The sequence below is a fragment of the Panthera onca genome, chromosome A1 (genome assembly GCF_046562875.1).
Source record: "Panthera onca isolate mPanOnc1 chromosome A1, mPanOnc1 haplotype 2, whole genome shotgun sequence".
Lineage (NCBI taxonomy): Eukaryota > Metazoa > Chordata > Mammalia > Carnivora > Felidae > Panthera > Panthera onca.
Genome location: NC_138339.1, coordinates 235,973,230 through 236,000,849, shown reverse-complemented (window position 1 = coordinate 236,000,849; position 27,620 = coordinate 235,973,230). Strand labels below are relative to the sequence as shown.

At 47.5% G+C, this 27,620-nt stretch overlaps 1 long non-coding RNA gene across 1 annotated transcript; it reads right to left on the bottom strand.

Moving 5' to 3' along the window:
- Positions 1-13,300: 13,300 nt before the first annotated feature.
- On the bottom strand, positions 13,301-22,056 carry LOC132682270 (uncharacterized). Its single transcript, XR_009611582.2, has 3 exons — positions 21,743-22,056; positions 14,790-14,877; positions 13,301-14,105 (listed from the first exon to the last, which is right to left on the bottom strand). It is a non-coding gene; the product is annotated as an uncharacterized LOC132682270 (long non-coding RNA).
- Between the last annotated feature and the right edge of the window lie 5,564 nt (positions 22,057-27,620).

The window sequence follows — 27,620 nt, the reverse complement described above, 5'->3', positions numbered from 1 at the left end:
CTGAGTAATACCCTTGCTGGATAGAGTATTCTTGGCTGCAGATTTTTTCCTTTCATCATTTTGAATATATCATGCTACTCCCTCTGTCCTGCAAAGTTTCGCTGAAAAATCAGCTAATAGCCTTATGGGGTTTCCCTTGTATGTAACTGTTTTCTTTCTCTTGCTGCTTTTAAAATTCTTTCTTTATCACTACTTTTTGGCATTTTAATTACTATGTGTCTTGGTATGGACCTCCGTGGGTTAATTTTGTTGGGGGATCTCTGTGCCTCCTAGATAGACCTGAATTTGTTTCCTTCCCCAGATTCAGGAAATTTTCAGCCATTATTTCTTCAAATGAAGTTTTGCCCCCTGTTCTCTCTCTTCTCCTTTTGGGATCCCTATAATGGGAATGTAATTATGCTTGGTGGTGTTGCTGAGTTCCCTAAGTCTATTCTCATTTTGCATAATGTTTTTCTCTCTCAGCTGCTCAGCTTGATTACTTTCCACTACTCTGTCCACCAGGTTGCTGATTTGTTCTTCTGCTTCCTCTAGTCTGCTATTTATTCCATCAAGTGTATTTTCAATTTCATTTAATGTGTGTTTTTGTCTACTTATTAAGGGTCTCCCTGATGTTCTCCACTCTTTTTTCAAGTCCAGTATCTTTCTGATCATTACTTTAAATTCTCCATCAGGCATATTACTTATCTCTGTTTTGCTTAGGTCTCTTGCTATGATTTTGTCCCATTCTTTTATTTGGGACATATCCCTCTGTCTCCTCATTTTGTCTAACTCTCTGTGTCTGTCTCTGTGCGTTAGGAAAGTCAGCTACATCTGCTCTGGAAAGTAATGGCCTTATGAAGAGGTCCTGTAGTGCCCTGCATGCAGTATCCCCTGTTTACCAGAACCTGGCACTTCAGCGATGTCTCCTATGCATGTTGCTTCTGTGCACTCTGGTACTGTGGCTGCTTTTTCCTTTAGTCCAGCATCTGAAGTGGCTTTCTTTCCCTGTTCTGGACAGTGTTTGGTCCCTGTGGTGTAGTGGACCAGTCTGGGGTCATCTTGAGCTTGAGTTAAGTCAAACCAGGCATTTGTCAGAGATGCAGTAGCACCAAACTGTAGGGCGCTTTCCCTCTGTTGGTGGGTGGGTCTGGTAATCAGACCTGCCCCCAGCCCACTGCTGGGCCTCCATCTGACTCTGGTGTCTGGTAATCTTCTCCTCTCCCTGAGGCAGGAGTCACTTTGGAGTGGTCCTGGCCCCTATCAGGGCTGCTTGCAAACTGCCAGGCTTGTGGCCCTGGTTTTGATGGGCTCCAGCCAAGAGCATATTGGAGGCAGCAGATTCACAACATGTGCAGGGGCAGGACAAGCAGTTTTAGCAGGACAGGGACTGAGGCCAGCCTGGCTGGAGGGAGCAAATCCAGGAAGTGCAGTGTTGGTTTCAGCAGGTGGCTATAGTGTGTTTTGCTGGACAGTTGGGGAGGGAAATGGTGCCTGCCAGCTCTTTTGCTCCTGGAGAAGTCCCCGAGCTACTCTGAGATTAGTAAATAACTCTTCCTCCTGTGAGCTGTAGGTGTTTTTCTAACTGCTGCTTCTATGCTGTATCTCTGGGGGCTGTTTCTTGTGCAGTCTCTGTAATGGTGGGAACTCAGTCTCCTCTTGCCCTCCCAGGTCTCCCAGAGCCTGGCCCTGTGAGTTTTAAAATTCCGGGTTTTAAGTCCCATTCATTCCAAGAACTCACAAAATTTGGCCCGTCTGGTTTTCAAAGCCAAATGCTAAGGGGATTCGTCTTCCCTCTGCAGGCTGCCCAGTGTGAGGGTCTATTTCTTTCCCCTCTCTGTGCCCACTGCTCCATCCCTCCTATGGATGGTCCCGCAAGTCTGTTTTGTGCCCACTGTGTCTCTGCCCTTCCTACCCTCTTCGATGTGACCTTTTCTTTACCTTTAGTTACGGAGCCTGTTCCGCCAGGCTTCAGGTCCTTTCTGGGTTATTTACATCTGTGTGAGTGTCTAGTTTATATGTGAGCTCACCGTCTTCCTTTTCCACCAGCTTCCCACAACTCAAAATGTTTTTTATGAAACCCTGGCAGACACAGAACTTTCAGGTATACAAATGAATATTTACATTCTCTCCAAATATATCAGTTGTGAATGATTAAATGTTCTTGTTATTCCTGCCGTTATTATTGTCTGCTGCCTGATCACTTCATGCCAGGCACTGTGCTGTGTATGTCATCATTAAAACCACACTAGGTAAACTTTACTATTATCTCCATTTTATGAATGGGGAAAGTTAAGGCACAGAGAGGCCCCCCCCCCACCCCCCAGGTCCTCAGCTGCATGTGTTTGGCAGAGCCAGGGTTCAAGTCAAGGTGTTTCACTTTCAGAGCCCCAGCATACCCAGTATGGACATCCTGCAGCTCCCCTCTGCTGAAGGACCCCTCACCACATCCACAGCATAGTCACTGCCTACCGCAGCAGGAGGCACTCAGAATCTGGGGGCCATGACCTGGCTTCCGTTTCGAGAACTTTGGGACTTGAGGTGAGTCTCTTAACCTGTGTGAACTGCAATGTCAACATCTGTGAAACAGTGAGAATTCTCTCTCTTCCCAGGATTACTGACAGAATAGATTAAAATATGTGAAAGCCCAGACAAGAGCTTGTCAGTTCTTTAGTGTGTACATGGGAGTGGGGAGGGGGTGAGGTCAAGATGGTTCATTTCATGTGTCAGTTTGGCTGGGCCATGGTGTCCAGCTATTTGGTTAGACACCAGTCTCCATATGGCCTTGATGGTCTTTTTAAGATTAAATCAGGAGACTCTGAATAAAGTGGATTATTCTCCATAATGTGGGTGGGCCTCATCCAATCAAAAGTATTAAGAGCAAAGATTGAAGTTTCTGGAGGAAGAAGGAATTGAGTCTCAAGACTGCAACATAGAAGCCTTGCCTTAGTTCCCAGCCTGCCGGCCTGCCCCACACACTTTGGACCGGCCAGTCCCCATTACCACGTGAGTGGTTCCTTCTCACTGTCTCTGTCTGCCTGTCTCTATTTCTATTTCTATATCTTATTCTGTTTCTCTGGAGAATCCCAATGAATACAGGGGTGGAAGGCAAGTCTGGAAAGTCTTCAAAAAAGGAAATCCTGCCTGAACCGAGTCCCACGGAAGAGTAAAAATGTACCAGTCAGAGACACCGGATAGGATTTGAATGCTCCGGATGCTAAATGAAGACAGCTAAAATGTAACCAAGGCAATAATCTGCTCTCTAGCTGACGGGCAGGAAGTGAGTTCTGTAGCATACCAACCAAGGGATGTGCGGGAGCCAGGGGGTGTGCCTGGGGCTGGGGCTGGGGCTGGAGAGGGGAGGGAATGTGGGCTGTTCAGGGAGGCTGAAGCTGTGGTAGAAGAGAGAGGAGGAGATGGAAAGCCTTGTAGAGCTGAGGCAGCTCAGCAAAGGAAGGGCCTGGAACTTCTCAAAGCCTATGCTTCTATTCACTGGCCATTTTCTGACATGACCTCCTGACCATTCGTCTAACCTGAAATCTCAGCCTTACCTGGGGCCATACTCCTCTTCAGGAGTGCTCCCCATGCCTGTGACCTACTTCTGGCGGTCCCTCTGCCTGGAAAGCCAGCTCTGCAGTTCTCCACGCGGCAATTTAAAGCTAGTCTTTCTTCATGGCTCAGTTCACACGCTACATCCCACCCTTCCACATACTTAATTCCTACAGGACTAAGTATCCCTTCATCTCTCTCCCACGGTTATTTTATTTTTTAGTTTTTAAAGTTTTTATTTATTTAGTTTGAGAGAGAGAGGGAGAGAGCACACGTGCAAGTGCATGTGCATGAGTGGGGGAGAGAGAGGAGAGGGAGAATCCCAAGCAGGCTCCACGACCAGCAAGGAGCCCGACCTGGGGCTCGATCCCATGACCGTAAGATCGCAAAACCAAGTGTCGGAGGCTTAACCAACTGAGCCACCCAGGCGCCCCTCCATAGTTCTTTTAGAATTATGTGTTTATCTTCATCATCAGCCTGCAAGCTTCTTCAGTTCCTGCTGCCTAGTATCATGGTCTGTATTCAGCAGGTATTCAGTAAGCATTCATTGAATTAAAGATTGCCTTGGATTGGGGAGATTTTGAAGCAACAATATCTATCTTCACATGGCTGATAAATGGCTGAATTGAGATTCAAATCCAAGTTTTTAGCTTTATTTCAGGAGGCTTCCTTATACCACAGCTGACAGACGTACCGGCAGTGTGGGGCACCCACGGGACTATCCCCGATCCCTGTGTAGTGACAGCGGTAGAACATTCACAACCATCTGAGACAAACAGGTACCATCTATTTCAAGTGCAACAGTAGCCAAATTTAGACCCCAAACTTTCACTGACTGAGAAAGAAGGTCCAGGAGCAGAAGACAGGCAAAATGTCAGAATGTTTCTCAAACTCCTCCCACAACCCAGAGCGAGAAAAGTACTTTACATTATAATCCAGTAAACACCTTCAGGAACAGACACCCGGAGAAGACATTTACAAACAATGCTGACCCTTAGCTCATGCAACACACTCTGATACTCTTTATTCTGTCTGCTGTTGTCTTCTTGGGTTCTGGTAGACTCGCTACGGGGTGACTCCTCTAGTCGGATACACTCTAGCGATCTGATCCGATCCGATCCGATCCGATCTGTAATGTGAAAACCACAACAGGGCAAGGATGTGACATCCCGTCCCTCTGGTGCTTTTCCTCCGTCTCCCTTTTCAGCCCACTCTCTTCCTCCTTGGTGCAGAGACGGTCGGTTTCGGCTAGCGGTCCTCTTCGTCTGCCTTCCTAACAATTAGGTATTGTTCCCCTTTCTCTGGCAAGTTCTACTTGTAACTTTAAGTTACGGGACATATTATTTATATGATAACACTGACATTATATGTTCTATGTCATATAATTAAAAAACCAAAAAGGAGGCTCTTTTTCTCTTCTGTTTTAATATTTCCATAAAGCAGAAAGCCCAAGAACTCAATTTTGGTGATTGTTCAGGCCTAACTGTGCAGAGGACTGGACTGATAGCTTTCTTGGGCCCTCGGGATTGTGAGCTTTAACCAAAATCCTGGACTCCTTTGTGGGTCTCTGAGCCCCTTACTTCCTGAGTCACAAATGATTTTACCAAGCAGTCAAATACGGCATTCAAGCGTTCATCCTCCTTCGTCTTTGTAGAAAGAGTTTACATTCCCGCAAGACTAGTCAGCACCACTGAATCACACAGTCCTCTGCGGTGCACTGAGAGCCTTTATGGTAGACACTCCTGGAAACCATGAATACTAAACCAGCAGCTCTACCCAAATTGACAGCAACCGCTGTTATCCTCCTTCCTGCCATCCACCCCTCCCTGGCCTCCATGAACTTTCCAGATCTCTCTGTATGCACACTCACGTTAGAACAGAGCATCACGTTCTCGTTTTTTACTTATCTAATTTGTTCGATCGGTCAAGCCCTCGTACGAAGTAGACAGGCGTGGGCACAGGAGAAGGGCTGAGCCAACCGCCTACAGAGTTCAACTCTGCAACCACGTTCCCTCTCTGGTTTGCAGCCTCTGCTGGGTCCTGTGACAGATGATGGCGTTTTGAACCCCTGTGAGGTAAGGACCAGGTGCTTGGATTCAGTGGCTCATGTCAGCGACTCCTCCAGGAGCCCCGGCAGCCGGTGTTACGGAGGAGAAAGCCGGGCTTGGTTACATTTCTAAGGTTGCCAGGTAGTTAATAAGCGGCATAGCACACAGCTGCACCCCAGCTTATTTCCTTTTGCCTCTATAAGCCTTTCCGCTCTGGCGTGACACAGACGTGCATTTCTGAACGAACACCTCCCTTGCTCTCTTCAACTGTGCACAAAAGATGGCAGGGTTCGAAGGAGAAGCAGGGCTGAGGCAGACCACTCAGACCCTTGCAACTTTCTCACCAGAGCCCTAAGGAAATAGTAACGACCCTAGTAAAAGGACTGATACGGTGAAAACGGCAAGGTAGGTTCCTAGTAAAGAAAACAGAGGACTTCATCTTTACACATGGGGGAGAATGAAAGCATATCTTACCCCCAGGTTCACAGCAGCGTCATTCACAGTAGCCAAGAGGTGGAGGCAACCCAAGTGTCCCCTGTGATATATTCATACAATGGAGTATCCTTCAGCCTTAAAATGTAAGAACATGCTGACACGGGCTACGACACGGAGGGGGGTTGAGGACATCTTGCTAAGTGAAATAGATGGTCACAGAAGGTCAAATACTGTATTATTCCCACTTACATGAGCTACAGTACTCAAAATCATTTTTTTATTAAAAAATTTTTTTTATGTTTATTTATTTTTGAGAGAGAGAGAGACAGAGTGCGAGCAGGGGAGGGGCGGAGAGAGAGGGAGACACAGAATCTGAAGCAGGCTCCAGGCTCTGAGCTGCCAGCACAGAGCCCGACGCGGGGCTCGAACCCACAAACCGCGAGATCATGGCCTGAGCCGAAGTCAGACGCTCAACCGATTGAGCCCCCCAGGCGCCCCCTACACTAGTCAAAACCATAGAGACACAAAGGAGAATGGTATTTTCCAGGGACTGGACACAGGAGCAAAGGGGAATTATTGTCTAATGAATATGGGGTTTTGGTTTTGCAGGATGAAAGGGTTCTGGTGAGGTGGGTGGGGGTGAGGGCTGGACAACAATGTGAATGTGCTTGAAGCCACTGAACTGGTCGCTTGAAAATAATCAAGATGGTAAACTTTATCTTCCGGGTATTTTACTCCGATTTAAAGAGTAAGAAATGAGTAGCTCCACGGAAGGGACGGAAAAGTCGACACCGATGAGTTATGGGGACAAGGGCAAAAGGCACACAGATTGAAAGAACCGAGCACAGAAGAAGTCGACGAAGGAGGCTGCGGAGCAGGCATGTGGCCCTGGCGGGGCTGCTGCTCTCAGAGGCACCAGACCCTAGCCTTCTGGAATCTCCATGAACTGGGACAACTTCTGCGTCACATTAACATTCTTTCCCTGTTTGCTGGTCGCACTGAGCTACACCACTTTACAGAAACACAGCACCTTCCAGAGCAGACCATACTACGCCGTCATGACCAAGTTGCTCAATCAAGCCATGGTTCCACCTCCGTCAGGCTGCCTCGGGCTTGGTCTAAATTACTAAAAATGCCACACGTCAAGGCATCGACCCCCATGCCCATTAAGCAGACTAGTCTTCCTGAAGCACACTTTTTACTTTACGTGGAAAAACATTACACTCTTCGTGGTAAAAACATCATCTTACGCATCAGGAACCACCGACCCCCAAAATGTGTGGTATTACAGCCTCTAGAAAATAACACACTCACCCAGAGGCCTCTAGGGAAAAGAGTCTATTGAGAGCGATCAAGAACCACCAAAGTTTCCCTCCCTTTATTTCCATGTGGAACACATAGTTTTTCTAGGAAGAAAGCATTTTATGTCCGAACAAGGTCTCTTAAAGGAGGAACTAGCACAGGGGCGCCTGGGTGGCTCAGTCGGTTGAGCATCCGACTTCAGCTCAGGTCATGATCTCGTGGTTCGTGCGTTCAAGCCCTGCGACGGGCTCTGTGCTGACAGCTCAGAGCCTGGAACCTGCTTCAGATTCTGTGTCTCCCTCTCTCTCTGCCCCTGCCCCACTCTTGCTGGGTCTCTCTCAAAAATAAATAAATGTAAAAAAAAATAATAATAAAAAAGGGAGGAAATAGCACAAACAGTCAAAATTAGGGGGAATGTTAAACAAATACCAGCCCATTGGTGGGATGGCTACGCTACGGTGTTGTAGAGGGCACGGGGACCGTTAGCACATTGCCAACCACAGTGGAAAAGGCTCTAGATACAAGGGGATATGCTAACTGAATGTATAACATAACCATGGCGTTTTAAAAATGCCCAGGGGCATTTAAAGAAAATTACTGGCAACTGAAAGAAAATTCTTGGCAATTTAAAAAATGTCTGTACTTTCTATAATGACATCTAAGAGAACATTTTTTATAGCCTACATTCCTCTATGTCCACTCACACCAGTTTACATGTTATTTCTTCTCTTATTAAGGCTATAGAGATAAAACTACGGACTACTTGGTTACGTATCTCCTTAGCAATTTTAGTTATCAGTGCTCATCTTTAAATTAAAAGCGACACTAACGAGCACAGGGATGAGTGGTTGGCGTGAAGACAAGGGGCGTTGGTGGATTCGGATGATTCACTGTGTGGGGTTTAAAGGGCCTGATGCTTCTGCCCACAATAGGAACGGCCTTGCTGCTGGGGCTGGAATGCTCATACTTAATTGGCTGGAATCCCTAGCCGTCATTTCTGAATTAGGACAGGCTTTGTCAGTGGGATCCGGGTAACCGAAGTCTGCTGCCTGAGGTTCCCCCTATCCTGAACCTCGTGTGGATAGTTACTGCCTAAAATACCATTAACCCACATGCTGCTCTCCTGCCCAATCTGCCAAGACTTCCAAATCCACTTTTCCCCCCTCGCCTCCAAGGCTCTCCAGAAAGCGACCCCTCACCACCCGTTCAGTCTCCTTCCTCCCATCCGCAATATCCTCTTCCTCAGCTCTGCCAGCATAAGACCTTCTCTCCTCCAGGACCACATAGCGTTCTCTCTCTTCCGTGAGGCCTTGGCCAATGCCGTCCACGAGGATTTTCCCTTCTTAGTCCTCCTCACACCTTCCTGGCCATTGCCACCAAGTTGACATCTAGTGGCTCTCTAGTTTTTGTTCACGCACACTTTTCTCCACCTGTGAGTGGAACATCTTCCAGAAATATGGATTGAGTCATCTTAGATACATTAAGCATCTACTCTCACTGAGTTAAGCATTTTCCTTTTTGTATTCTTGACTACATCACATAACAGGCAAAGCCACATTCTATTGGTCTTTAAAAACACACAGTACTCTGGGGTTCCCGGGGTGGCTCAGGCAGTTAGGCGTCCGACTTCGGCTCATCACGTGATCTCAGTTTGTGAGTTTGAGCCCCACGTCAGGCTCTGTGCTGACAGCTCAGAGCCTGGAGCCTGCTTCGGATTCTGTGTCTCCTTCTCTCTCTGCCCCTCCCCCACTTGTGGTCTGTCTCTGTCTCTCAAAAGTAAATGTTAAAAAAAAAAAAAAATTAAAGCACACAGTACTCTAACACCCTTTTCTTCAGCATGCGCTGGCTTTCTTTTCACTTTCACTAGGCAACTCCTCCCCAGAGTGTAACAAATCCCATCGAGGCTATTAATACCTTTCTTCTGCGACCTGTAAATTAAGGATTATAGGAAGTATCTATCTCCCAGTCTTTCTCTGTTCCTAGCACAAATCTAGCTATACAAATGCTGTTTTTCAGGTGTTGGCCTCTACCCTCTGACTCTTCTTCCTGGGCCCTGGCATTGCTTTCTCTACATCTCTTAACATTTCACTGGGCTTATGTCCTCTGTGTACTCAAATTAACCAAGAACACCGTAAGAGGAATGCTATAGTCAGCTTCTTGGGACTACATTAGTCTTTGCCTCTGAAGGGACATGCTCTAAACATTGTCCAAAGACTGCAAAGTCCGTGTTGGGCTGGAATCCTCAAGCTATTTTACAATGCCATGGCTGTTACAGAGACAGCCCTACCTAGTTCCATTAAGAGAAGAAAAGAAATCTGATCACCACCTACTGTCCAGTTAGTTGGGATTTTGTGGCCATCGTAACAGATCAAATTCCTCCAAGGCAGTAGGATTTATACATTTTAATCAAGTAACCTGTCCATGCCTTTCTACACTCTCTCTTCACGGCCATCACCAATACCCAAACTGGAGTCATGTCAGCATTGCCGCGAGCTGAGAAGAAGGTGATTGGCACAGGTCTCCTTTGACTTGCCTGGTTTTGAATAGTGGCCCATTGTGGCGAATGGCTGCCCGCTTAACGCTGCCTATGTTTACACTGCCCCTTTCCTCTCCACTTTCTGCCACCTCATCCCAACCCAAAGGACACCCATTTCCTCATCTCCCGTGAGGTCACAGCTCTGTTAAAATGTCAGTCTAAAAGTGGGCAGGAATGAAGGCTCTCAGGAGAGGGGTCAGCACCTTAAGTCTGAAAGCGAGCTCCGGCCAGGAACTGGGAGACAAGGGCAGGGAGGCCAAGAGCCAGAAATCAGCTTGTCATCCATGGTCCAAACACTGCCACACCAAAGGAGCCTGGAAGCGCGGTCTCTGTGCCTACACCCAGGGCCGGCCTGGGAACGGGGAACAGGATCTCAGCGGCAGCTGCAGCCGACCGGTGAGCCACATGCAGGTGCCAATGAGGGGCAGGACCACAGCCACCTGTAGGGACCGGGAGACCTCCACCAGCGACTCAGCCATGCCGGAACGAAGCCTTCCTGGGCCGGCCCGGCACAGCTGGTGCCGTAAAGCAGCCGAACAGGATGGTCATCCTGCTGTGCCCAACCCTTGTCAAACAAGATGCCTTCCATGCAGCACCCAGCAGCGTACCTGGGGCTCGGTGCTGAGTCACATGGTTCACGTTCTGTGCCCTTGTCCTTTTGGCTTAGGAGGTAGAGCTTACAGGCATTCTTTATTTGTCCATCTCGATGCGGGAAGAGGTTGGAGGAAGGTGGGTATCTGCTCTCTTCACCTTGGTATGATGTTCCCAAAGGATGGGAAACACGTGGCAAAATGGATCACGGAATCAGACCAATGTGGGTTCAGATCCTAACTCGCCCACGGACAGTCATGTGACCAGAAGCAGGAGGCTCAATGTCTCTGGGAACCAAGTTTCTACTCTGCAAAGTAAGGATAATAATAATGGCCTCACAAGGTTAGGATTAGGGTCTCCTGGGATAGAGCACTCACGGCTCATGGATGACACAAGTCTGAGATTCAGTGAGAAGCTGCCTCCCCACCCCCACCCACCGTGTGCTAAGAGCCTTTTCTGGCCGAGCCTGGACCAGACATGACCTTATCTAATTTCAGGGCCACCACACGAAATAGGTATGATTGGGATGCCTGGTGGCTCAGTCGGTTGAGCGTCCAACTCTTGATCTCAGGTTCATGAGATTGAGCCCCACATCAGGCTCTGTGCAGAGCCTGCTTGGGTTCTCTCTCCCTCTCTCTCTGCCCCTCCCCGCCTCAATAAATTAATAAACGTTAAAAAAAAAAAAAAGAAATAGGTATGATTATTCCCATCTTACGGGTGAGGAAATCAGATAAACAACTTACTTCAAGACATCTGGCCATAGAGCAAAGCATTGAAGCTCCATGTTTCCGACCCCCGTTTTAAGCCCTTCCTCCACTTTTGGGGGCCATTTTAGAACTTCTGGGACTGTCCCACTGCGAGATGTGGCATCGAGTTGCCAGAACATTTCTGAAAAGAGTAAACCCCCCGTGTTGGGTGTTCTATGCTTTCATCTGGTGGGGTGTTTTGAGCAAAGTGTGGGTGCCACTGGGACATCCCCACACTCAGGCATCTCTCTTTATAATTGGCCTCACTGTTCGAAAGCCTGGGAAGAAAGACCACAACTTGGAAAACAACAGCTTTTTAAGTTTAGAAAACACGTTTTTTGTGGTTTTTTTCCTGCCTTGGGTCATTCGTCTTTTAAAAATAGAACCCAGCACCAACTGATTCATAAGTGTAAGAGTATATTAATGATAGCACTGCCGGGTGCTGAGGACTGTTACCTACACAACACTTCCGTTCTGATGCCCTCCCCTCCTCTCCTCATTCCATCTACCACGTATTTGTTTTTTTGTCTTATTTTGCTTTTTAAATACTAGAGAACATGCGGAGAGGAAAAAGAGCAAGCAAGAAGGGGAAGGCAGAAAGGGCACCGTAGTATCCCTCCCAGATCTTTAGACACTTGCAACTGCCTTAAACATGAAGGACTTTCTAGACATTCTACTGCAGGTCCCAGGGACTCTCTACCCGGAGGTGTTCTCGGGTTTGGAATGGGCCAGAACACCAGAAAAAAAAGTGCCCTGGGAGCAGCCCTCGTGCAATGACAGCTAGGGGCTGCAGACGAAACGCCCCAGTCTTCTTCCCTCTCTTGCTGCCCTGCCACCAGGTAAGTGACCCAGACTCAAATCGTGGTCTCAGCGGCTTCTGGATGAGCCCAACCGAAGAAGCAGTTTGTAATCAGTCGAAGCCTGGGAACGGACCGCCAGCTGTCTCAGCAGCAAAAGGCCCCTGGTTGACGACGAATCTACTAACAGGGTAAAGAGAAAGCATGTCTGCTCCATCTTCTCCCCAGTGTCCCCAGAGGCAGGGAAACGCACGCTCTTCGAAGGGGATCTTTCCATAGATGATTCCAAACTAAGTCGTTAAGGGATATATATGCCAAATCCCTAAGAAATACGGGGGGGGGGGGGGGGAAATATATATATATATATATATATACATATACATACACATATACATATACATGTATATATATACATTTAGGGAGTAATTATCTTTTAAGGAGCAAATTCCCACACTCACACAAAACGTGAATGTGAAATTTTTTTACAGATACTGAGAAGGGCGCAGTACCTTCTGTGGCATTTCTGCCCAAAACGCATACCCTCCGCCTAACGTGAGGAAACATCAGAGAAATCCAAATTGAGGGGATAACTGGCTGGTGCCCTTTGAAAGTGTCAAGGTCATGAAAGACACAGAAAGACTGAAGAAGGGGAATGGTTTGGAGCAAACACTTTAGTTTGACAACTGAATGTAATGCGGGGTGTTGGATTGGATCCTCGACCAGAAAGAGGACATGAGTGGGAAAAATGGTAAATTCTGAATAAAGCCTGCAGGTTAGTAAAAATAGTGTTGAATCAATGTCAATATCCCGGTTTGGGTCATCGTGCTGTGGTTGTGTTAGACGTTAACATTAGGGAAGCTGCTGAAGGATACACAGGAACTCTGTACTATTTTTACCACGTCTTTGTCAGTGTAAAATTAGTTTAACATAAAGGTTAAAAAAAGCATCCCCTACAAATGATTAACACTGTCAAAATTGCTCTAAGACCAGGACTGTGAATCATAACTGGAAAAAACTTGCTGGATTTTTTTTTGGTAAAAAGCGAAAAAAAAAAGGGGGGGGGGGGATTGGGAAACACTGCCTGGTCTACCTTTTATAATCACACACAAGCTGGAACATCCAGAGTAGAACTTCTAAGTCATAGTTAGCTCACCCTTGCAAACAGTTTTTTAAGGGGTTGTTTCTACCAAGTTCATCTGAGATGCTTGAGCCAGGTGGGTAAGTAGCTACGTGAAGACCTAACACCCCATGTGCCAACGCAAGTTAGAGGGCAGTTTTGAAGACAAGAAAATACCAGACTTCCCCAAAGTGGTGGTTAGTTGGGTCTGACAGAACACATTATTGTCCCTGAAGCGACACAGGAATTAGGAAAAAAAAAAAAAAAAAAAATCGACGGTGTTCACTTTTTTCTTCTCCAAATGAGGCTCCACAGTTGGTGAGATAAAACTTTTATAGGTTGCCCTAGTTGTAACCTGCTTAACGAACATCCATTAAATACCACCTGTATACAAGGGACTAAGGCTGCAAAAATAAAAAGAACTCAAACCATTTCCTCATGAAGTATTCATGTTTTGTTTTTTTTTTAAGCAATCTCTATGCCCAACATGGGGCTCAAACTCACAACCCCAAGATCAAGAGTCACAGGCTCTACCGACTGAGCCGGCCAGGCACCTCTGAAGTATTCATGTTCTAACAGAGGCTACCGTCATTATGTTATATAAACTCTTTAATAGCTTACCAGTAAAAAACTTAGAAAATTAGCCCAGATTTTGTGGGCCCACTGCCTCATTATATCATCGTTTTTGGCTTTTTCACTTCAGTGAACCGCAGAGATCCACAAACAATACCTAGCTTAATTTTAGTCGTTTCACAAGGACCTACACACAAACAGAAATACACATAAAACCAAACTTTTCAACAAGCACATTTGACCTCAGCAGAGAGAGGCTGACTCTGGATCTTTCTACATCTGACCCTATTTGTATTGGGTTCCGGAATCTCTCACCCCAGGTCCCACCAACTCTCTTGTTTAGAAAGTGCTTTGAAGATGAAATTCTATAGTTGAATCACTAGTTTCACTTCCAACATCAATGAGTCCTTTATATTTGGAAAATATCCTCTCTTCCTGTGGAAAGAACAAAGTGTGGATTGATTATCTGAGCATCTCAGCATCTGACAGAGTTCTAGACCTTCCCCAAATCCAACACAGTATTCAAGGATAACAACGCTTTAAGTATAAACTAACTTTAACCTAAACTACCAGGCTTGTGTTTAGTAACCATAAAGCTGGAGAGCCATTTACCCCTACAAACATAGACGTGAAAACAGAAGCAAATGGATTTAACTTATTATGGCCTTTGCAATCATAGGTTATTAGTCTCAGATTAGAATTAAAAGCCCTAGGGGCACCTGGGTGGCTCGGTCGGTTAAGTGTCTGACTTCATCTCAGGTTATGATCTCACAGTTTCTGAGTTCGAGCCCTTTATCAGGCTCGATGTCAGCGACTTCGGAACAAGAATAGATGATGTCAATTCAGCAAATGATTCCAAGTCACATAGCTAAGCAGCCCAGAACCAGGAAACCACCCAAGCGCTTGACTCTATGTAGCTATGTGCTTTCTACTTTACTAGACTGGCAGAGTTGATGTTTATAATTCCAGCGGTTAGTAAGCACTGAAATCTTGAGACCTACTTTATATGTTTTTCAAATTCAAATAGTTTAAAATTTCAAACACGTAACTTTCTCCGTTACCTTGATGTAACAGATGGTAATAAACCTACACAGATTGTCCTCAGATTCTGTCACTCACCTGCCAGTTTTCTGCTCTTTCCCCATCAGAAGAGCCTTCCGCCCATATTTTCTTTTCCAGTATTGTTGTGAGCTGAAAGGTACCACCCCTCGAAAGAAAATAGGTTTAAGTCCTAATAATGCCTTAGACCTTATTTAAAAATAGGGTCCTTACACTATCATGCTGAGTGAAATAAGTCAGTCACAGAAAGACAAATAACATGCGATTTCACTAATGTGTGGAATTTGAGAATCTCAACAGATGAACACAGGGGAAGGGAAGCAAAAAGAGGATGAAAACAGAGAAGGAGGCAAACCATAAGAGACTCTTAAATAAGAACAAACGGAGGGTTGCTAGAGGGGTGGTGGGTGGGGGGAGGGGCTGAGTGGATGGCGGGCATTGAGGAGGGCACTTTTTTGGCATGAGCACTGGGTGTCACATGTAAGAGATGAGTCACGGGATTCTCCTGCTGAAGCCAAGACTACACTGTGTGTTAACTACCTTGAATTTAAATTAAAAAAAAAAAAAATAGGAAAGAAAATAGGGTCCTTACAAATGCAGTAAAATTAAGATGACGTCATACTGGATTAGGGTGGGTCCTAACATGGCCGGTGTCCTTCTAAGAGAGGAATTTGTCCACAGACACCAGGGAGAAGGCTGTGTCAAGATGGAAGCAGGGGTGGGAGCGATGTGTCTACAAGTCAAGGGGCAGCAAAGATTGCTAGCAACAAGCAGAAGCTGGGAGAGGCAGGTTAGGAAAGTCCACCAGGGCCCTCACAGACAGCGTGGCTCTGCCGATACCTTGATTCAGCCTTGCAGCCTCTGGAACTGGGAGAGAACAAATTGTTGTTGCGTTCAGGCACCCAGTTCATGGCAATTTATTATGACACCCCTAGGAAAGTAATCCAAGCATGTTATTAAATAAGATGCTGAAAGCCATTAACACCCCAACAGATAGAGAATAGAAAAAGATATCTTAGGACCAAAACAAACAACTGGTAAGCAACCATTGAAAAAAATATATTCAATGTACTGAAGCAAATGCCCATTAAAAGACCAGTGTGGTAGGTCTTTTATTCAAGTAGCAAAATTCAGCCTAATGTCAATAGTCAATGCCGGTCCAGTTGTGGGGAAATTAACAAGCTACAACCGTCTTAGAGGAAGTGCAGAATTGGTACGACCCTCCCGAGAAACAGTTTGTTTCAGGGATACTGTCACTAGCACCTCTGGGCATCTGATGATCGGGTCCAAAAGGAAGGAGTAAAATTTCAAGAACACACAGTAACAAGAGGTGGTTGGACACATTGCCAAGTATCAGACTTCATAAAATAGAATAGTTCAGCTGCCTGCCTCCAAGCCCTTTCTGGGTCTGATGACCCACTCTGTGATGAGGCACATAAGATGCTCAAATGAAAGTCTGAGAGTACAGGCACTTCTTGATAGTGAGCAATATGGCCTCTTGAGAATATTATTCTCACTTACTATCCCTTCCTGATAACACTTAAGCTGAATTTTGGGGCACCTGGGTGGCTCAGTCAGTTGAGCATCTGACTTCGGCTCGGGTCGTGATCTCATAGTTCGTGGGTTCGAGCCCCGCGTCGGGCTCTGTGCTGACAGCTCGGAGCCTGGAGCCTGCTTCGGATTCTGTGTCTCCCTCTCTCTCTGCCCCTCCCCCACTCATGCTCTGTCTCTCTCTCTCAAAAATAAACATTCCAAAAAAAAAAAAATTTACTTAAGCTGAATTTAAGGAGGCCTTATTCCAAAATCCCACTCGAGTCTTAAAACTGGTAATACAGATCCCATTCTACAAGCCTTCAGAGTAAAAGATATTTCCTCTGTTACAGATGTGATTTCTCACAGAAGTCCTCCCCACTTTACCGAAGAGGAAACTGAGGCACCAAAACATTTTGCAGATGGAAGGGGGCCCCTGGGCTCACTCACTGGTGGCAAAGCCGGGACTAGAACCCATGTCTTGTCATTTTGGTCTGTAGTGGTCTTGCGCTCCACCGTGACACGAGGGAAGTCTTTGCCATGACCTTTTCGAGGTTCAAAGAGACTCAGAAGCTAAGTTACTCTGAGGAAACTGAAGCCCACGGAGGCTACATAACTTTGCCAGGTTCGCACGCCAATGCCAAGGTGTTGCATCGGACATCTGTGCTGCGTGACCGTATCTCTCAAAGGTAACGGAACGTACTTCATCCAATTTCCATCAGCTCACATGGCACCTAAATCCATCCAGCGTTTCTGGACCTACCGGGTGCCAGCCTTGCACTGGAGGCTACTGTCTAAGCCCAGTGGGCCCAGAGGTCAACAGCACTGGGGGACACTGTGGTCCCCAAAGCCGAGCCCGTCAATTTCGCTTTGGGAGGTCTAGAATTAGAATTTATCTAGTGAATTTTCTGAATATTCTAGTTATTTCTGCCCATGATGATCATTTAAAAATAAGGAATTTTTGTGGCCTGGCGGTGAAAGACCATTTGGAACCTCAGACAAATAATTTCCTGTTAATAATCTGCTTAGGAAAACTTCTCTCCCACACACGGGCTCAGCTGAGCTTAACGCTCCCTGAACAGCTTCTGAGGCCCACTGCTGTTTAAAGGCAACCAAGAACTTCTTAATTTGGCTCAGGAAAGTGAACACATTGTTTTCCGGAGATCAAAAGACTGATCTAAAAAGAAGTATCCCTGTCCCCATTGTCTTTCAGATTGTGCTAGGTTTGCAAACTTTTGTGAGAGAAATAGGCTTGTCTCCGTCAGGCAAACGAATCATGCCAGAGGCTCCTAAGCTTGCCAGTGTTTACCCTCAGTAAATACCATTAGCATTTCATTATGTTCCCCTTTATCCTGCAGTAATTCTCGGGATCAAGCAAAAATCTCCCGGGTGGGGAAAATGAGTTCTAACTTTACTGGGAAGGTGGGAAGTGAAGCATCTTGAGTGATGGTCTTTTGTAAAAGGAACTAACTCCTAACTTAGGAGATGATTTTAACCTTGGACAAATACGATTTCATAGGACACGCAGAATTTCAACCTCCAGTAAAAATACATATTTGTCTAAGTTTGATGTGCTGCTTCCTGGCCAATTGTTGCAAATCTGAGGGAAAGAAAGGAGAGAAAGGAAAGGAGCTGGTTTTGGTTTTCATTTTGGGTTTTTTTTTTTTTTGTTATTTTTTTGGGGTGGTTTTTTTTTGGTAGTATTTTGCTAAGGCTGCCATAACAAAGCACCACAAACGGAGTGGCTAAAATTTTGAGCAGAATTTTGTTTTCTCACCGTCTGGAGGCCAGAAGTCTAAGATCAGGGTGTTGGCAGGGTCCCTTCTGTGGGCCACGAATGGAGCATCTGTGCCCGGCCTCTGTCCTCGGCTCACAGATGGCCATCTTCTCCTTGTGTCTGTGTGCATCATCTTCCCTCTATATGTGTCCGTCTCTTTGTCCGGGTTTTCCCTTTCTATAAGGACACCAGTCATACTGGACCTAGGCCCACCCTACTGACCTCATCTAAACTATATCTGCAAGGACCCTATTTCCAAATAAGGTCACATTTTGAGGTACTGGAGGTTTCAGAGGACACAATTCAATCCAGAACAATGAGTGAAGCAATCCTGAGGCTCATAAACCCAGTGAACCGAGGCTTTGTGTTTTATAGGCCCAGGAGGCAAGGCTGGTGCTACAAATGGCCAGGACGGTGAGTTTCAATTAGGAAACTGCAGGTTTTTCCTCCAGGCTCTCGGGGAAACAAGGGGGGTCTGAGGGCAACACTGCTGGGCTCAGAAGGGCCAAGTCTCGTCCTTGTGGGCCACAAGCTGGCAGGTGACTTGGTGACATAATTTACATTTCCCACAGAACATCATCTTTTGCCAAGAGTTCCGCTGTCGTCTGTATCATCTCAGTGAAACCTTACCAGGACCCCGTACATCAGAGAGTAGCCCCCTCTCGTGGATGAGAAAGTTGAGACCCAGAGAGGTGGAGTGACCAGCTCAGGTCTTGGTTGAACAAGTACCAGGGCCAAGACTGTGACCCACAGCTTCAGACGCCCAAGGCCACGTCCAGGGTTTACTTCTCCAGATCAAAGACCCAAGTTTCCCACAGATGGCAAAGGTCGCTTTCAGCTCTAAATATAATGTCATATCTAACCTCTCATGAATCTCAGGTGAAATTTTGAGCTACTTTGCTGCCCCTTCTTATTCTATCTGCAATGGCTGAAAAGTTTGGACTCAGTAGCTGTCTTGCTGAAGAACAATGTCTCTTGGGGAGGGAAGATCCTTCAAAGAATGTTCCCGACTCCACTGAAATTCATGCATACGAGCAAGTGTGCTTGCTTTTCCGGGAAAAGGTCTTTAGTGTTTCATCAGTTTCTAGAGGTCAGTGGTCCTTAAACCAGTTAGAACCTCGGTCTACCACAGTGACACATCCAGGGTCTCCACTGGTGTTCCCTGCTCTTCTCCCCCTAGCCACTGTCTTGTCTCCTCTCTCCTGGAAGCACTTCCCAAGGGGATCCCTTTGCAGATCTACGCCTGGCCTAAACCGCCACTCTGGCAATTGGTTCAACCTCCAATTAGCAGGTGTTTCCCCACCCGCCCCTTTGATAAACCACAGGCAGAAGTTAGTCCCAGGGCTTATCTGTCCCTGAGCTGCACACCAGATCCCCCGGGATCCCAGGGCAAGACTACTCACTGGGAAGACGGCTGGGCACTTGGGTATTCACGACTTGGACAGGCCCCTGAGACCAACATAACAACTCCAGCAGGTACTGTCTACCTGCTCACTCCTTGGAAAAAGGCCCAGACATCCTAAGGTGTGTGGGGGGAATTCATCGGGCCTGAAGCCACAACCAATCACACGGCTTCCGAAGTTCCCTTCGCTTAGTTTGCCAGGCAGGGTCTCACCCAGGCACCACTCTACCTCTGTCTTCACTTTGGACCATTTGATACCTGTCCCTACCCACTCTCGACTTTCTGCCAGCAACCACAAATCCCACATGGCCCTGGAAAGTCTGTGCAGTCAGCCTTACACCAGGATCTGGAGCCAGCTGTCTCCCGGACCAGGAAAACTAAGAAGCTCTAGTGAAACTCCCAGGCGATGTGCTGTCTGTCTGGTCCAACACTGGGTTGCATCCTCTTCTGGAAGCCACATCCGCACCAGATGTAGTTCCAGTGCTTATGTCCCTGGCTTGGTAACTTGTCCTGTTCCCTTGCCCCTTCGGACCAAAACTCTGCTTTCTTTTGCCATTTTCCTTTGTGTGGCCCTGAACTATTGCCTGCCCTCTGCCCCCGTTCTGTGGGTGGGGCCAGTGCCCCAGTCCCCACCATCTGCTACAGTCTCTGGAGCTCTCTGCTCAGCCTCTCCACCTGCCCACCTGTTAGGGAACCCTAGGACACCTTTTGGTCCACCCACCACCTGTTGCTTATCCCTGGCTTATCCCCTGCTTATCCCATGACCTGCTTTTCTTCCCTGACCATCAGGTGTATCTAGCACCTGCCCCCCCCTCAGTAGGAGGTTCCATTTCTAACTCTGTCAGTCTTCCCTGTGCCCACTGAAATGAGCCCTTCTGAGGCTGTGGGTGCTGGTGTTGCAATTTACATACAATGTTGCAGACGTACAGAAATGTAACTTTGTTTCCTAAAATTGATCTCAAATGTCCTGAGAGCACAATCTCCACTGAGGGGAAAAGAAGCATAGCACAGTTATTGTGGCTGTAATTGGCTCTACCACACTGACTCGGTCTCTCTGGGGTGAATCCTCAGTGTTTCAAGTTTCTCTTTCCCATTCCCTGTGCACCATCTGGGCATAGGGCAGGTTTCGGGGGGCAGGAGGGGAGAGTGGCTGACCTCTGTGTTACCACCTGGTCCACACAGGCCTCACAGTCTCATCCCCTTGGTCTCCGGGCACCCGGGTCTCTTGGCTGCACCTGCTGCCGGACCACCCATCCACTGGGATGTGCGGGAGTCCATCAAGGATGCTGGCTTCCCTCCCTCCCCTCAGCGGTAACACCCATGTGTGCTGCGTCCTCTTGTCAAACACCAAGCTGTCTTTCTCTCTAGAAAATGAACAAACATTAAAAAAAAAAAAAAAAAAGAATAGGGCCAGAAGAACACAGAGCACGATGTGGGTCCATCCGTGATTTTTCTCTAGCTCTCAGCATCAAAACCAACCTACCATATGTCCAACCATAAGCTTTTTTTTTTTTTCCCGTGTACTAGTTTCCCGTTCATCTAACACAGTTTTGTAAGCTCTGAATCCACAGGCAAATGTTAACTCCATTGTCTACCTTCCGTCTTCTCCCCCCTTCTCTGCTGTCTCTAGGAACCAGTCACCCTTTGCCAGATCGCAGTGCTAGGACATCGTTTCCTTTACGTCCCTTTTCCTGCTCAAGAACCTGCGGGGGTTCGGGTTCGGTCAGTCCGCAGCCCTCGGCCTGCGAGGGGAGGAGGCTTTTAGCAACTTCTTCCGCTGCCTCCCGCCTCCCTGCCTTCCCTTCCCTTCCCTTCCCTTCCCGGGACTTCCTGCCCCGCAGCTTCAGTTCCCTCGGGCGCGTCCTAGGTTTGTCCTGCTTTCCACAGTGGCAAGTACCGACTTCCGCCTCGCTTCCAGATGAAACCGAATTATCAGGGCCTACTTTGTGAGGCTGGCACATAGTCACGACAGAGGGAATGAAAATGAAAGAATCTGGCCCCGACTTCTAAGAAGTTTCCCTTTATGGGAACCCCTTGAAGTCGCCTTTCCGAGACTTCGAATTCCAAATACCGCATCTTCCTAATGTTTTCTCCTAAGCCCGTTCCCGTCATATTAACCCCTTTTCGTGCCTTAGTAGGAAAGGGATTAATACTTTATATATAACACTATGCTTCTGAAATGTGTTCAACTAACTTTTGGACTTTAAAACGGCCCGTGGGGGTGTCAGGACGGCGATTTCTCCCCCCCCCTCCCCCCCCCAGTTTCGCATTCGGGTACACGACGGACCGAGGTCGCACACTCACAGGAAGGCCCGGAAGCAGGGCTGGGACTCGGGCTCTGGGTCCTTTCTGTCCAGCCCCGCGCACGTCAGGACTGCGTTCGGCCAGCCCTGCGGACCTTCCGAAGCCTGCGTAGGGTGGCTGAGCCCAACAGCGGTCCATTCCTCTCCCGTTACATCCAGGGCCGACATGGCAGCTCCATGCCGTCCGCGGGTTCCAGGCTCTTTCTGTGTTTCTGCTCAGTCACGCTTCGCACGTCGTCTTCCTCCTTGCGGTGGCAAAATGACTGCCACCGCCGAGGCACTAGCTCCGTGTTCCACGAAGAAGGGCAGGCGGCGAAAGCCAACATGGCGGCTATCAGTTACTTCTCCTTTCCGAAGCGTTCCTGGAGGCCCCGCCCAGCGACCCCTCTCGCACCTCATTGGCTGAAGCGTGTCAGCTGGTCAAGCCTAACCGCGAGGGCGTCTGGGAGGCCGGAGGTACTAGGCTGGGCACGTTGGCACCCAGCCGCAAACCTGAGCTGTCGTGAACCGGGGATGGTCGGCCGTGTTTGCTGCGACGGCTTTCCTCTTTCCTCCACCTTCGCTTATTGTGGGTGGCCGCGTCGTCTCCCGGCCTCCTCATCTCCTTGTCCTCTCTCACCCCGGTTCCCCACCCCCAAAACGGTTACAATATCCCGGGAGAGCCAGGTTCTCCGATTGTTGCCCGTTTCTCAGCAAAACTATTTCAAGGAAGTGTTAGAGGGCCGACACTCCACGAAAGTAATTAATACGACTCAGTGAAAGCTGTATCCACCCTGGATTTTGTTATAGTTCCCGTTTCAAGTAGGTGGTCCTCCGTAAACCAAAATACACGTTCTCACGAACAATTGGAATGGCCTGTAAAAACCCCAACCTTTGCGCCTCCAGACTTGACCTCCTGGGTATCCGGAAGTAGCACAAAAGGCCTTTGTCGGACATGCCTTGATCTTGGGGTCTTTCCGGGAAACGGGGATGCCGAGGTGAATGAGACAAGACCCCATGGCTTCCAAGTGCTCTCTGGGTGGGGAGACAGTCTAGTGTCCTGGTCGGGTAAGTCGGGATGGTTCTGTGGATTGAGTCCATGCCTCATGGGGCCCAGAGAGGAGGGACACTGGTGTGTGCACGAAGGAACAAGCACGAGGACTATTTGATGGGACACGGGCAAGGTTTGCCCAGAGCATGGTATGAATTCTCCTCTTTTTTGCTGTAAACAAATGCACGAAAACTTAAAAGCTCAAGCAAACGTTGGTTTTTCTCAAAGTGGCCACTAAGTGGACGTTACAACGCAGCCTTTGTTCCAAGCGTTCCTTTCCAAATGCAGTATGTTCAAGTGCAGTTCCTTTCCTGGATTACTTTCAAGTGTTTGGGAAAATCTTTTGAATTTGCTCACTGAAAAATCCTTGTCCTTGGGGCGCCCGGGGCGGGTCAGTCGATTAAGCATCTGACTTTTGATTTCAGCCCAGGTCATGATCCCAGGGTCATGGGATTGAGCCTCTCATCAGGCTCTCCACGGGGCATGAAGCCTGCTTAAGAGTCTTCCTCTCTCCCTCTGCCCCTCCCTCACACACGCATTGGCTCGCTCTCTTTCTAAAAAAAAAAAAAAAAAAAAAATCATTGTCCTTTAGGATTTCTTTGTGAGCACACAGGGACGTCTATGAAGATACACAGGTGAATCAGGATGATACAGGATTGCTGCAGAGCTCCCCACAGCTTTCTTTCCAGCAAGTTCACCTGCTGAGAGTCCCAGCTCCTTAGTTACATAAGTAAAGCCTATAGAGAAAAAAGTAAAGAATTTTAAAAGCCGTCAACATCTGAACAGACCTTTATTTATGTCCAGGACGACAGTGTGTTTACAGATTCTGTTGGTTTCTGTCCCCTCAGTTACGCGATAAGTGGTCACTTCTTCACATGTGGTCGGTTTTATCCTGAAAAACAGTTAAACCTTCAGCGTGCTATCAGCACAAAGAACTATGTACTTATCTGCTTAGGGAATGTGGATTTGGGACGATTAATCCTACAAAGCTGGCCACCTTTAAGCGTCTCGTCTTGTCTGAGAAACACCTTGCTCTCATGACACTCAAAGATGAGTTGAAACGTAGCCAATAAATCAGAAAAGTTACTCTTCCTTCCATGTGCTTCTAGAATTCTCAGCTTTACTTTTGCCTTATTTCTGACCTTTTCTCATTTTCTCTCTTCTCTGTTCATGCTTTCTCTCCTCCTGGCTGGACCCTGGGACAGTGGCTCGACTCATGTTTGCTAAGCAGTCTCCTTTTCAATCCAGTTATAGGTCGGTGTCCATATTGGCTCATACTGAGTACTGGCAGGATTTTTCCTTGTGACCGCGAAGGTCTGGGCTCTGTTCACTTAGTCACCAGAACCATTAGCCTCTTTGTGCAAAGCCACTCTCTATTGCATCAGCCGGTGGCTCTCCGGTGTGGACTCCTGGGCACTTATGGGCACTTATTTCCCTGGCACGATTCGCTCACACAAGCCGCTGGGCACACATAGAGCTCGGTGCAAACATGCCTCCAGCAATGACAGGCCCTGAAACTGGGGATGAGGTCAGCCTGAGGGTTCACTGCCAGCACTGGGCAGAAAGAAAACATCCTGAAGGAAAGGGTGGGGTGGGGCAGCCTCCAGGCCACCTCACCCACCTCTTTGAACTTTCCCCAAATGCTGGGGAGCGGGAGGTGATTTTCTGCTTCAGGAAAAGACAACAGATCATCAGGAAGCAGCACAGGGCTAGGACTCTGGGGCCCTCTCGGGTCCTGACCTCTTGGCCAGGTTCACGGGATTTTTAATCCACCACTTTGGTCCCAGAGCCATTGATGGGCTTTGGTCCCCAGGACGGGGGAATGATCGGTATCACTCCCCAGACAGGAGCTAGGTGCGACTGGCTCCGTTCTTAGGAGGAAGCATGCCTGACAAAAATTTGCTGTAAGTCCTGAATGATAAATAAATGATACGTAAATTGGGCACACTGAGTATATAGGCAGAAATAGCCAGAAATCCTTGCAGGGATCAGAAGCTACTGGCTCTTCCTTCTGCCCCAGACACAGAGCACCATCCATCTCATCCAACGTCAGCGTCAGCAGGTACCATCAGGGGAATCAGACAGGTGACTGTTTAGCAGAACAAACCAACACTTTCTAATTAAAGTTTCTAATTTGCTTAGGCCTCCAGCGAGTGTCTGGTCTTTAGTGCTAGCTCTGAGGGCTGCAAAGAACCTTGGGCTCTTCTGACAGCCTTAAACATCTCTCCAGACATTCTGACACAGCCTTAACGTCTCTCCAGACAGGCCCCAATATGTGTGTGTGTGTGTGTGTGTGTGTGTGTGTGTGTGTGTGTGTGTGTGTGTGTGTGTGTGTGTTTAACTTTAAATCCTGAAACACAAAAGTTAACTTTAAAAGGATAGACCGTGGGAATTTAAGGATTAAAGTTCAGGCTGGATTCTTGCTCCCTCCCTCCCACGCAGGACAGATTTCCCACTAAATTCTTTGATCATTGGATGTTCTTCTGACCCTCAATATTTTAGCGTGGGCTGTGCAAAGTGGACATTGCCACCAAAGTTCAGACGGTCTCTCTTTTCAGTAGATACCACCAGGACTTTGGATGTAAGGCCTGCCTTGCAGAAGTCACCTTTTAAAGTAACATAAACGGTCATTAGAGGGTCTCAGTAGATTGATGGCCGGGAGCCTCAGGGTAACACAAAGGAGGGTTGCTCCCCTGGTGTTGAGTTAGCCCAGCGTCTGCTGTGGTCACATTAGATCGTTGCTCTCCTGAAACTTTAGTGTAACCATTTTTTTATCATCCTAAATAAAGAACATAATTTAATTTTGAATGGCAGAAAAAATAAAAAGGTTTTTAGATCACTTGTTTTCTTACCGGGTTTAAAGATCCATGTGTAGTAAAAATGTCATTGTATTGGAAAGGTAAGCACAAAATTAATCATTCCAGAAATAAGATACACTAAAGGCTGACCTTTACTCCATATTTTTAGTGGAAAGGAAGCACTTTCTTATAAGGTAGGACATTTTGATGCTAAAATCCTCCTTGAATATATTTTTTGCTTCTCTCACTCCAAGGAATCTGGTTTCCAACAAACAAGGCTGTATGTCCATATCAATGGGGAGCTTTAAAAATGCAGATTCATGGGCCTGGGACCAGCTAGGTTGTAAAACTGTAATTTAGGACAAGGAAGGACAGGCTAATTGCTAGTAAGCTACATGAGGCCTGGGCAGCATCCAACGGACCCTCCTGCTTGCTCTGCCCTGCTACTCAGTTACCTCTCAGCTTTATCCCGCTCTTCAAACAGCTAACCAGAAGCCAGAAAAATCTGACCAAGCATTGGGCTTAGAATAAATTTAAGTTGGTGCTTTAAAATGTTTTGAAATCTTTACAGAGCAGGGTAGGTAAGTTCCCAACAGAACCGGCAGAGGCAGAGGTCAGAACAGGCCCTGGATGTCATTTCCTCTCCAGGGCTTGACAAGTGCACATAGGCAGACGGCCCCACAGAGCATGGGAAGATGCCCGATTGGCCATCGAGGAGTCCAGGTTATGGGCAAGGGTACCTACCGGTCTGGACTGCTGGAATGGACCCCTACCGTGTTGCCTGTTGGAGGGCGCTTTATTCTCCCGACACCGCCGGACCCTAGGGTTTACAACTGATATGTTAGAGGTTCCTTCCATTCCGAGTCTCCCCCTCCAACTTCAAAGGGACTCGCAGACACCAGAGACAGTGTGCGGCAGGGGTTGGCCCTCTGATTACAAAGCAATTTACAGTCATTTATCTGTGAGTGCTGTTAGTTAATTACACTGTCATTTTGCCAACAGAGGAAGAAGTGCTTGGATGCAAACTCAACTCAGAGCGAAAAGCAAGGAATGAATAAAGCCATAACAGACTTGATGCTTTTTTTCCCATCTGTGATGTGCAATTTAAATGTATATCATCATACTTTAACGTTACATTCAATGCAAATGTTATGCTTGCTCACAAGTCAATATTTTATGCCCCTTCCGGAACCTCATTACTGTTCAGCAAACACTGGCACATCCTATATGCGCAGGGATGGACTAACGCTTTGTGGGAAAACAGGTTTAGAGGGATCTAAACTGAACTTGAAGTGACTTGTCACAATGTTCATTTCTTGAACGCTTCCTGTGCTGGATATCTTCTGTTTCCTTCCTAGGGTTACCCTTCTCCAGCCTGCTGTGTCCCCAGTGGCTGCCTTTGTGCCCTCAGGCTTCTGGTTGGGTTTGCATGATGAGGAGCCCAGCCCAGCCTGGAAGGAGGGAGGGAGGAAGGGAGGGAGGGATGAGGCCAGGCTGGAGGCACTGTGGGCTGGCTGTCCTTGACTAAAGGTCACGGCACCTACAAGGCAGCTGTCTCTGCCTCCGGGTTTCTGGCAATGACCTCTCAGATTCCTCCTCTAGCCTGGAGGTGGTGTCCCTACACCTTTGTAAATAATTCCTTTATGAAACATTCTTCAAGTGTCCCCCTTTCCTGCCATGACTGACTGGCATTTCTGCTGCCAATTTTGGTATTATTTAATTAAATCCTCAAACAACACGATGAGGTGAACATTAGTAACTTTACAGACCCTGGAACCGAGTCTCAGGTGAGTTGGGGATTTCCCCAAGGCCACAGGTAAGATCATGGAAGTGCTGGCATTCCAACCCATTTCTGTTTGGCTTCATAACCTCTGGTCCTCCTATTACAATCGAGAGAGAGAGAGAGAGACAGAGAGAGAGAAAGAGAGAGGGAGGGAGGGGGAGGGAGAGAGAAGCTTCGTGGTACAGATTAGCAAAGAGCTGCCAAGTTAATAATGAAAGTAATGTGCCTATTTTTGCCCTCTTTCCCCTGTTCCTGTCTAGGGAAACTC